At 42.2% G+C, this 12,471-nt stretch overlaps 1 protein-coding gene across 1 annotated transcript in view; it reads right to left on the bottom strand.

Annotated features, from left to right (window-relative positions):
• The window catches only part of SOCS5 (suppressor of cytokine signaling 5), a 33,525-nt gene extending 22,252 nt beyond the window's left edge, over positions 1 to 11,273 (bottom strand). The window contains exon 1 of the mRNA XM_058802411.1: positions 11,144 to 11,273. The gene's annotated coding sequence lies outside the window, so the exon portion shown is untranslated. The remainder of the gene's footprint in view (positions 1 to 11,143) is intronic.
• Positions 11,274 to 12,471: the final 1,198 nt, after the last annotated feature.

Genomic DNA, 12,471 nt, shown 5'->3' with positions numbered 1-12,471 from the left:
ATTGCTTGTTTACTCATTGTGATCAGGTAACATTAACACTCCATACCATCTAACTTTTTCCTGAAAAAATCTGAAGGTAAATCAGAGTGACCTTTGCAAGCCTCAGAGACAGACTCAACTGGAAGACTTCACAGCCTTGATCCCAAACAATGTCAATGTCATGCTCCATCCTAAGAGAGGAAACAAGTGAAGCAACATGGGCATATACAGGGACAGTTAATTCTGTCAGTAGAGGACTTTTAGGCCTACAGCAAACAGGAGCTAAAGTCCATAAGGACAAGATCAGACCCCTCAAAGAAAAACCCCACCTCAACAGTAAGAAAATACACAAGGACAGTATTTTTCCTTCACTCTTCTGACTCTCTTACAAGCAGTCCTGGACATTCTATTTAAATTCCATCACATATAAGTAAAACCAGAAACAGCCATGGCCCTTAACTCTTTATATCCAGTCACTGTTGTTCAACTCCCACTATGGGCAATTGTAAGCTATTTGAAGTATCACCACACCAGCACTACCTGCACCCAGCCTAAAATTATTGCAATACCTTTGAACACAGCTACATTTGGTACAAAGTTACCTTTGTCTAATTACTCTTTTTTGTTGTTGTTGGGGTTTTTGTTTTTAGCTTGTTTGTTCTATAGAATAGAGTATTTCAGTTGAGAGACCTACAATAATCACCTGCTCTAACTGCCTGACCAATTCTGGGCTGACCAAGTTAAAGCACATTTTAAAGGCAATGTCCAAACACCTCTGAAACACTGACAGGCTTGGGGCATTGACCACCTCCCTAGGGTGCCTGTTCCAGTGTTTGAACAAATACCTCCCAATGTTCAATCTGAACCTGCCCTGGAGCAGCTTTGAACCATTTCCACACATCCCATCTCTGGATGCCAGGCAGAAAAGCTCAGCACCTCCCTCTCCACTTCCCTTCTCAGGGAGCTGTGGAGAACAATGAGGTCATGCTCAGCCTCCTTGTCTCCAAAGCAGACAAGCCCAAGGCCCTTGGCTGCTCCTCACAGGACATTGCTTCCAGGCCTTGCACCAGCTTTCTTGCCCACCTCTGGATGCAACATATTCCCAAAACAGATTTCCATGGTCATTTGTCCTTCCTACCTGATGAGAAGGGAGAAAAATGCAAAAGCAGAAATAATTCTTTTACCAGGCTGGCACTGTGTTACAGCCCAGGGATTTGGCACCACAGCACCTGTGGCTGTGCTACTGCCAACACACTGCCAGCTTCAGCTTGGCAAGGACGGCACAGAACTCCACTTCCCTCACTTCATGGTACGCTCCTTTGCTGCTGCTCCTCACCAAGGAGGCTCAAGTCTGTCTTTCTGTCTGCTCCCACAACAAGCAGAGTGCATGAATACACAGTTTACCCCCAGCTATTTGACTCCTGCACACACAGGACAGGTCTGCTTGTGCAAAGCCTTTTGAGTAGCAACTTTGTACACATATTTATTTGAGCCCCAGGCTCCGCTCCTGCATAGAGGCATCACTTCCCTTTAGAGCTAAATACACAGTTCAACTCCAAAATTAGTAAAAAGACAAAATAACATGCAAAGCTAAATGAATGGGAAACAAAGATTAGGAGTACTGCATTCAGCTATACTTAAAAGATTGGCAAACAGTGCTATACTGGTAGGCCCACTAGCAAGATTTTGTAAAAGAGAGTTACCTCTGTACACTGACATTCTTTTGGAGATTTGGCTTTCTTTCATCACTGTCCCAAATCAAAGACCAGAATGTTTTCATATGTAGCTGTATCTGTAACACCACAATTCTTATCTACAAATCACAAGGGTTTCCAACAGCAAAGACCAAGACTGTTTTCCCATGCTAACAACAAACTCCTCTATGTTTGCAAAATGCTTCCCTTTGGATCATTCCTTATAGCAAGACTATGATGTTTTTATAAAAGAAAAGTGCATCCTGGGCATAAGGAAAACTTACAGTGATTAATGAAACCACAGAACTAAACATCCTTCAGAAGAGAGGCATCAGCTGAGCACTCTCACACGCTACTGAATGACTAAAGTACGTCATCCTGCTGCCTCAGAGCACCACTGCTGCCTCTTCAGCCCTCCAGACTGCAGGAAGGCACATAAACAAGCAAGGCTGAAGAGAAGAAGTTCTCTTAGGTATGTCATCCATGATGTCAGCATATTCTTAAATCAACAACTGCTAACTTACTGTCCCCTCTGAATTCAGAATAACTTGAAAAAAGACAGGGTACCATGCTTTAGAGATGACGACCTTACTGTTGACAGGAAGCCTGGCAGCAGCAGGTTTTAAAAATATCTCAACATCAATTTGCTTCTAAGAGTGAAAACTAAAACACTTGCAGAGAATGGCTGTCTATTTTACAGGTAAGCTGTACTCCAGTAACTTCCTCACTAAATTAAATCAGTTTTATACTTTGGGCAACAGCTCACACTACATCTACAAATTACCTAGGTAACAGTTTTGAAAACCTTACTAGCACCTATTCCTATATTTGCCTTTGGCAGAAAAAAGTTTTTGACTCATTTTTACGTTCAATTAATCCACAGTCACATTCTTCATAAAAAGACTTCTGGAAAAACTCAACTTGCTGGAAACAGTAACTGTAATTACTGACCCTCTTGAAGTCAGCCAAAATTAAATTGCAAAGTAGATTTTCTGGCATTCCAGCTAAAACTTAATAGTACAAAGAAAAGCAAGTCTACAAGTGAAAGAAGAAACCAGGCCCGCATTTGTGAGAACCCAGAAAATGAGATACAAGTGGGGAGTTCATAGGGGAAAACTGAGAATAGACCCTGAACATTCTCCTTCTACATTTGTACTACATAACAAAAAGAGTAAAACTTCTCCTTTGCACATCTTTGTAGTATCAAATCTCTGTCCAAAAAAAGCATTATTATTAAAAAGGACAAATAAGACTTCGTGAAATTTCATAGTAAAGAACAAATCATAAACTGTAACTGTATGGCATTTTATCTCCTTACATAACATTACTCTCTTTTCTCTACAGTTTCCAGGTTTGTTTTACTTATTGCTCTCTGCAATTATGAACCAAGTCAAACCAAAAATCGTGGTGTCTCTGTATTTCTCAGGAAAACAGAAAACACCACTGCAGGTGTCCCATTAGGAAACTTGTGTGAAATTGCACATGCCACTGTCAATGAAACTGTCAAATCAAGATTCTTTTCACTTATTACAGGCTTTAAAGCAAGTACAAGGATCACACATTCCTCAACCATGCACAGATATGCTACTAGTATGCCACATTAACTTTCCTAGCATTAAAACAATTGGCTTATCATGGTGCAAAATGAATGAACATTCCATATTTGACTAACGCTTAAAAATATAGAATTCATGGGCTATGTAGACATTCTGAAGTTTTTGCTTCTACTGAATTATTTGCATAACAGAAAAAAAAAAGTGATTTCATTATGTGATAATTTTTGAACCTATAAGCAAGAACTTCCAGGACTAAAACCCAAATAATTTCTACCTTAAAAACCATTCCCAAAATAAGCTGAAGATTTGCAGTTACTGCTATCTATTGTCATCTATGATACTACAGGAGAATATTTTCTACCCACATAAGCTATTGTTGAAAAAGGGCTGTAAAATTCCTATAGAGCACACTAGCAACAGGGATTTCCATATGTATTTAAATATAGGTACTGTCAAAGAGACAAGCAATGGTACATTGCTATTTTTTTCCATTTTAAAAATTCTGATAAAAACTAGTTGTGAAAAAAGCTAAACATCAGGCACCAAAAACTACAACAGTGATCATCAAATGTGGGGAAGGGGCAAACCAAACAACACTCAAAGCAAGGACATTTCAAACTTTCAAGCTGCTTAAGAAATCGGGTTCTGGCCTGAAAGGAAGTGTAAGTTCAATCAACAAAAAGTCAGTTTTTCCTGAATTATACAGAACTACAGAACACAATATTTTTCCAAATCTAGTGCCATACTGAATCTAAGTCCAAACCTTGATCTAAGATACAAGATGCCTACTACTATTTCAGACACCAGTTGCTCTACTGGTCTGTGTCTGGACCTTAAGGCACCAAACCTCATTTATTTTGTTCACAACTGTTGGACAAATGTCAAAATAGAAAATTTGTTCAACACAGTGGTCATCAGTCCCCCTCATAAGCAACTCTGAGCTGTAGTGTGTGCAATTACTTGACAGTTTTGAATGTAAAAGTCACAATCATTCTGACAAAACCACTGAAATTCCTTTAAAAGACACTTCACTCCTAAAGGAGTTTGAGAGAACAAAGCCATGTTGTATGCTCATGGGGACTAACAATTCTACCAACAAAAATGCTAAATCCTCTAGCAAATGCTTCAGACCCCAAGGAATTTGAGAAAACAAAGCCATATCATCTGCACATGAGAACTGATACTGGGCAACACAGACTCCTGAGGCAAAAAACTTTCTCACTTCTCACAGCACAACTATTTGAGCATTATAAACATTAAAACTCCTGATTTCCAGATTTTATCTTTTTAGTTCCAGTAAAGGGAAACAGAACATCATCAGGTCAATCTGAAAGAGTGTGTGTGTGTTTATTAAAATAACTTTTGCTAGAATACAATTCAATAAAAGTACCTCTATAATACAGACTACTATGTAGATTAACTGAATTTGGAAATAATTTAACTGAGACATGAAAGAACCAAAGAAGACCTAAGAGAATTTAATTTGGAATTGTCATATTGGAAGACTAATTGCTAAGTTATCTTTCTAATAAAGAACAAAAAACAGATTTTCTTTCTCAAATAGACTAACTGAATAGGGGTAAAAAAACCCCAGTATTTCTACAACTTTACTAGTGCACATTATGCGAAGTGTCAAGTATAAAGCCAGATTTTCTGAAAAAGACCATTTCAAACATTCTCAACTAAAGAGAACTAAGTTATGGAAAGAAACCAACAATTACAATGTCATAATCCAGATGGGACAGAATTTGTTAATTGCCAAACCAGGCTATATGCTAATCATGTCAGCAAATACTAACAGGCACACGGCACACTCCTGAAATACAGTAATGGGATGTAACATAAGAATAGCCCGGACCATCACAGGGTACACCTAATAAAAATCCTGTCTGGCCAATACATGCTGCTCAGTAGAGAATAGAACAACAGGTGAACTATTTTTTAACACAGTCCTCATATCCTTTCACAGAGTCAGTACTCTGCAGTTCAGTGTTTTTAAACCCAGAAATAGTACTTTTGCATTCTCCAAGATATACTATACAATCAATACTTTCAATCTCTTAATTTAAATCTAAATTATGACACATAATCTGTTTTACATCTGTAAGAACCAGAGCTCCTGTTGTCAAAGCTCTTGCTTCCATAAGTAAAGTTTACCAAATCTTAAGAACAATAAATATGAGGAACTTATTTGGTAGATAAACCACACACATTTTTGATGATAAAGCTGGTTTGATACTGAAACTTTAAATCTGATTTACATTCCAATCTACCATCACTGTGACAATCTGCATTAAGGTCTCAATGTACTATGAACAATAAAATTAAAGCAAAAATCAAAGATCGGGTTTGTTGCCAAAATTTTAGATCATGTCAAATGTCCAAATGAGTTAAACTGCTGGCAAGAACCTGCCAAAATACCCAGTGAGATACTGGCAGCAGAAACTTCACTCACTGAAAAGAGACTTTTCTTACCTTAAGAGTGCGGCTGGATGAGACTTAAAAGAGAACAAGTCACTGCAGTCTGAAGGGACAACGTAACACCATCTCCCCTCTGTACCCCCACGCCCTGTCACACAGCCCACAGTTGGTCTCCCTTAACCCACTACCAACTAATGCAGAGGAAAACAGAAATTAGAACAGTGTGGATTAAATCAACTGGTTGAATAAAAATGGAGAAACTGTGTCAGAGAATCTGGAGACTCCAAGCGGGTAATAACACAAGTGCAATTTAAGACAGGTCAAACAGAAGCTTTATTAACACGATCACAGTGAGAGAACATTGAGAGCATCTTTCCTGGCTCTCTGCCAAGCAGCTGCAGACCCCCAAACCATACATTGTTTCAGAGAAAGGCAAGGAAAAGCAATCACATCAATGTCAACAAAGCCAGGTACCCTCCCTGGGAGGGATGGACTCCTTAGGTCTGCTGCTAAACAGCCATAAATCTAATGAGCACTCTGGCACTAAATAATGTGACAACATGGAGATGGCTCGTGGTGGAGCCTACAGGGGTGGCCTGGTATTATCCTATCTGAGATGCAAAGTTGGAAACAATCAGACTGCTAGCTTTTGGTTGAAAGGAATGTTGTTGGAGTAAAGATAACCCCTTAGCCAGACCTCTCAATCTTAACTGTTAATAATTTTACCACCGCAAGGCTTTGACAGCTTAAAAATACATTGCTGCCTTCCTCTTCCAAGCCAAGAGTAAGACCAACAAATGGAAAATCATATCTACCAAGTCAAAAACACTGCAAGACACAACTCAATTGAAAATTTAACTTATTGAGCAAATATTAAATTAAAAAAATATATATTTGATAAAATTGATGAGTTAGTGCACTAGTGGAATGATTAAAACACCTCCTTCACAGACCCCAAGTATAAAAGCTCCCTCAAACCAAAATTCAGTAATAGGTACTTTTTCCACAAGTAAATCAGTCAGTAATCAAACAGTGCTGCACATGTCTTGCTGCAAAACCAAAAACCCAAGGTACAGAGGCAGAGTATGTAGTTTGATATAAAACTAGATGTACCTAAGCAGATGAAATCCCAAGAATCAGAAGTTAGAGACATCTTGGAGATGGAAGTTCCCTGTTTAAGTTCTTTTCAAGAAACAGGGTCTACCCCATTAAACATGTTCATCTTTAGCTAGGCAAGTTCCATGAATAAAATTAAGTAAGTCAAACTGGCATAAGCACCACTGCTTATTTTTGTTAAGCTAAATTTTTGTTATTAGAGGCCAAAAAGTCGAAGAAATTATCTTGATCAATTTTCATCAGAGTTTTGATCAAGCCTAATTCATTCAACTGCTGTCCCTGAGTCTCTACTAGCCTAATGGGAATATTAGGTAGTAAGCCCCAGACATTTTTTATCCCAGAATTACAATTCTTAATCCTATGACTGACATTTGAGTCTTGAGCAATGAGGCCCAAGTTATTTCATTTGGGAGCCAGGCTGACCATTGAATTACTATCAGAATTCATTCTGCTGAGGAGGAACAAAAACATATCAGATTTAGTACTGCAGAAAAATTATTTTTGATTGCTCCTACTCCACTTCAATTTTTAAGCAACATCTCAAATTTCACCTCTGTAAATGTGCTCCAGTCTGAAATCACTGAAGCACTTACAAAAACCGTAAAAGTTTCTGCCTCTAACAAACTGGTGCTCACCACAGGTATTGCAATACAACAGTATCTTAAGGAATGTTTCACGATCCACAACAGCAGTAAAATACTTCTTGTAAAAAACCTTGAGTTTACACAGACTAGTTATGTAGCGCACTGAAATTGCTATTATTCTGCTGCAACAAAAAGAAAACCAAATTTCTGACTTCTCTGATCCTTCAACTACTGTAAAGATTCAAACTTTCACAAAAAAGGAGTACTGTTTTAAATGCTTCAGTTGATAATGCAGTACATCATCAAAGAGTCTCCAGCTAGCCCTGAACACACTGTATTCGGCTACATAAAGAAAATACTTCAGAGTCCTCAAGAAGTATTACTGATCTGGGCCAGCCTCCATCTCCCCCTCCTTCTTATCCCAATCTTTCATAGATAGGCTTTAAATGCTTTGCAGCTGTCCAACATTAAGGCTGAAGAATTCAACAACCACGGCACTATAAAAACACAGGGTGAAAAGCAACTATGTTCAGGACCTGTTACAGAGCTAGAAGAGGTTCCTGACTGCAAACTTCTTCACCAAAATCTGGATAAGGTCCCGAGAGCAGATAAAACTGTCAAATTATTCCTTCTTCCTTCCAGATAATTCTTCAATTGAGTGCCTACCATATAAACTAGTGCAGACTATGCATAACTGCATTGAGTTTTAGCCAACCTCTCTCACAGCCAAAAATATCAACCACCACCACTGCACACATTTTCTTACTGAGATTTTCAGAAGGTCTGCATAATCTTGTAACTACAAAGTTAGTGAGCCATTTCATATTTCCTGAAACTAAACTGCACATCAGATGATTCACCAATTAGTGTATTCATGAAGCTTTAAGAACCAATCAAAATTTCATTTTTGTTGAAAAATTTAACAGAAATGTCCAGCTGTATGCATGGAGAGAGCATGTGGGCTCTTCTCCTTTATTTAACTTAACTAACAGCTACGTTAGCTGGTGAAAAATATTCAGTGTGTCAAAGTTAATTTATCAAGCTGACAAAGTATAAGGACTCCAGAAGGTATAGCATACATTTACTAAATTTTAAATACAACATTTTAACTAGATATAGCTCAAAGATTAAAATAAGCTGTCCAACAAGCAAACCACACAAATACATATCACTCCAGGGCACTTCTTATTTAATGGAGCAGTTGCATGCTTGTTTCAAACTAATGCATAGGTCAGCATATCAGAAAAGCCGGTCATCCTTCAGACCTCAAATCCCATAAATCAAAACGTGTTCTTTTACACTAGGTGGATATCTTTGGAAGACAGAGGGCTACTCACTACAGTGCAGGCCATGATCAGATGGAGGGGAGGCACTGCTTGTTGTACAACCAAACCTTGCACCCCCTGGAAGCCTCTAGGCACAAACACAACCAGGTAAAACCAAGTGCTCATTTCCCCCTAAGGCTGAAACTAGGAAGCACAGCTCTTGGGAAAACAAGCCAAGGAAATCAGCCTAAAGCAGACAATTATTCAGGAATTACTTAACTAGCCAACCTATTCCAATACTTTGGAATAAAAATCAGTATTTTAGGAGTTTATGACGAAGCCTTTACATCAAGTTATTTCATCTATGAAGTCAGGAATGTACAATTTAGTAAACAAAAAGGCATCCTGTTTAGATTTTACATTTGTTTTCACTATTTGCAACAATAAATATATTACCACCAGCTTAACTAAATTTTAAGAATAGGTAAAATTGCTGTATGGAAGTTACATGGAGTGATCTGAATCCACGAAGTATCTATCAAAAATTTAGCTATTTTGCAGGAAGCTATCACAGGATGAGGTGCTTTACAACTATTAATAAAAACCATCACTATTGTTTGACTAGACTAAAATCCATCTCTAAGCATAACGAATGAGCCCTAAAAATGCATGTTATACCATCTTTGGTTATATGTCCATCAAGGAAACATCTAATTTGAAGAAAAGTCATCTCTCTAGAACCTTGCTGCAGAGAGACAGGTTTCACATGTTGCAAAGAAGATTTAAAAGAAACCCTTTCTGCTTGAACACAGTTGATTTCTAATCCCTTGCATTTGCTCCCTCTTTATTAGATGTACCTGCCATCATTAAAAGAGCAACAGAAGAGAAATTCTAGATATTCCTACAAGGACTTATTCAGCCATTTTTGCAATGCTCTCATACACATGGAAGTCATGTCAAGCTACTGCTACCCAACTGTCTGAATTCACTGCCTGATTTGTATTGCTAATGCAATGCTGAAAACCAGAGCAGAGGCAGGGCATTTAGACCAACTGGAAAATCAGAACAGATTTCATCCACTCAGTCCACCAGGTCACAAAATTGGTTTGTTTTCTCTTTCTTGTCGCTTGCTTTGGACTGACAAATAATTCACTCTGCCATACTTAGTCATGTACAGAAATGTAAAGAATTGGATTGTTCTGACAGAAACTCTATTGCTAAGGCTATTGCTTCGATATGAGGTCCATTTGAGTATCTTGGTTTACAGACTGACAACTGAATGAAGTAGGAGGTTGCTAACTTGGAAACTTGCCTCCTTTCAAGTGTCTCACGGCAGCAAACTCATCAGCTGAGGATATTCAAGGTAACAGGGGTTATGCTCAGGCTGAGAGCTGCACGAGATCTTCAGCACAAGCTTCTCATGGCACAAACTTGCACGACACAAGGTCTTGAGGTGCACGGATCACACTTCCAGATTTCTATGGATGTAACATTCCCCAACAATACTGGAATTAGCTCTAGTGAAAAAGCATCTTTGGTTTGTGTGGTATGGCCTGGGATCAGACCTCACAGTATGGGATATGGTGCCACATGATGAACAGCATAAAATGTATTGCTTACAATCAGAAACAGTGCAGAAAACTTCAACAAGCTTTACAGGAGAGGGAAAAAAATACAAGAGGGGAGGATTCTGTAAGTATTCAGGGAATGGAAGCAGACTATTGTACATGCTGGGTTCATAAAACTACATCACCAGATTATACACAACCCTGATGAAACAAATATTCAGAGACAGAAATGTATTCCATGGGATTAAGCTCCTGTGATTCAGTGCAAGTATTGAAGTACAAAGTTGACAACAACAGCAGAAATAACTCGATTTACTGTTCCTACAATTCCAAGAAATCATTCACAACTTCGAATCAGATGCGTATAAGGACCACTTGCAAACTTTTATGCGCTCTCACGAGGGAGCCCGGCCCGCTGCCCAGCGCACGCCGCTCCGCAGCGGGGGTTAACGGGAGCCTGGCCGCCCCGAGGTCCCCTCAGTGGTCATTCTGCCAGGACACTTCCATACGGACAAGCCGTGCGTGCAGACTGGGGCACAGGAGAGCGCCGAGCGCCCCGCTGCTCCCGCACCGGCCACACCATGGCCCCGGTGCCGACCCCGGGCAGCGCCGTCCGGCCGGGCAGGTTCGATGCCCGCTCGCGGGGCTCCGCTCGAGCCCTCAGCGGGGGCCGGCGCCGAACGGAGCCGCCCCACCGCACCGCTCCGCGCCTCCCCCGCCCCAGGCGCCCTTCTCCCGGCCGCGGCTACAGCCCAGTCCTCGCCGTCTCTTCCCCCGGCCCCCGACGCCCTCGGGCCGGGACAGGGCGGCAGCTCCCGCCTCCCTCCCGCACGGAGCCGCGGCCTCGGCGTGCGGCAGCGGGGCCGCGGCCGCCGGGGGGCGAGCGGCGCAGGCAGGTCCCGCCCGCCCGCCCGCCGCGCCCGCGCCCGCGCCCGCGCCCCGATCGGAGGCAGCACCTACCGCTGCGCCGTCCCGGCGCGGGCAGCAGCGCCTCAGCGCCGTCCCGGCGGGGGCAGCGCCCGTAGCATCCCCGGCCCGGGCCCGCCGCCGGTGCCGCTCACGGAGCGACCGGACCGAGCCCCCTCCCTCCCTCCGCCCAATGTAAAATAGTTCCCCGGGCCCCGGAGCGGAGACACCGGGAGCGACACCTCGCCGGCCAATGAGAGCCGACCTGGCCCCCAGCGGCGCCAATGGGAGCGGCGGGCTGGCGGGGGCGGGGCGTCGCCCAGCCAACCGGGGCACGGCGCTCGCACTGACCCGCTAGGCTGTCTCCGGTGGCCTCCATTGACCACCATCTTGGAGTCGGGCGCGATGCCCGCGCCGGGAATGGGGCGGCCGGCCGGCGGCCATCTTGGGTCCGGGCGGAGCCACGTGCGGGGGCGGGCGGCGGGGAAGGGGCGGCCGAGCGGAGCCCCCGCCCCGCCGGCAGCCGGAATTCCCAGCGACAGCCGGCGTCAGGGGCGGGGCGGAGCGGGAACGGCGGGGGGAAGCTGGTGGCTTCTCACAGTGCGGCTCCCGGGACGCCGGATGCTGCGCAGGCAGGGACCGCCTCGGCACTGCGCCTGCCGGCGGCTCCTTGCGCGCTGCAGGGAGCAGCAAAAGCTTAACGCGTGGAGGCCCTTGGAGACACGTCGGTATTGTGGAAAATGCGTATTTTAGGATTGGCTTTTCGCAAATATTAAAATGAATATTATATGTGTTGTGTTAGAAAGTAATGCTGTATTAATTCTCTTAAGTAGTGTGTTTAATATAGTTTTAGGTTATAAAAATTGTTAAAATAGAAACTATGCTATGTAGGATACTTTTTTTAAAGAAAGGACTGGCAGCGAGATAGCAGCCACAGGACACCTAAATCTTTCAAAGAATGAGAATTTATTGCCCCAGTATCAGGAGAAACGAACTTCTTCCCAGCTCGAAGGTGCTGTTAGGATTCAGAGGAAGAAGTTGACGATGACCAGACAGAATCCTGTGTTTGAATGGAATTTATGCATCGTGTATGAGATGTATGAATACGCAACAGGCTATTGTTTTTAAGGGTTAATCCTTTGTTAACGTGTGCCCTTTTTCGGGCCTGTGCTGCCCAGATAAAGGTACCCGGGCGTCCATAACTCTTTGTTTCTATTGTCTCATATTGTCCTAATTCAAATTGTCCAAATTATTATTACTGAAATTGTATTACTATTTTTATAACCATTTTATTACTATTAAACTTTTAAAATTTAAAAAAACCCAAGTGATTGGCCTTTTTACAGTGCTGTTGGGAGCAATACCCCATTCAAAGCAGTTTC

The sequence above is a fragment of the Ammospiza caudacuta genome, chromosome 3 (assembly GCF_027887145.1).
Source record: "Ammospiza caudacuta isolate bAmmCau1 chromosome 3, bAmmCau1.pri, whole genome shotgun sequence".
Lineage (NCBI taxonomy): Eukaryota > Metazoa > Chordata > Aves > Passeriformes > Passerellidae > Ammospiza > Ammospiza caudacuta.
Note: the sequence above shows the minus strand (reverse complement) of the source record. Positions and strands in the feature narration are given on the sequence as shown.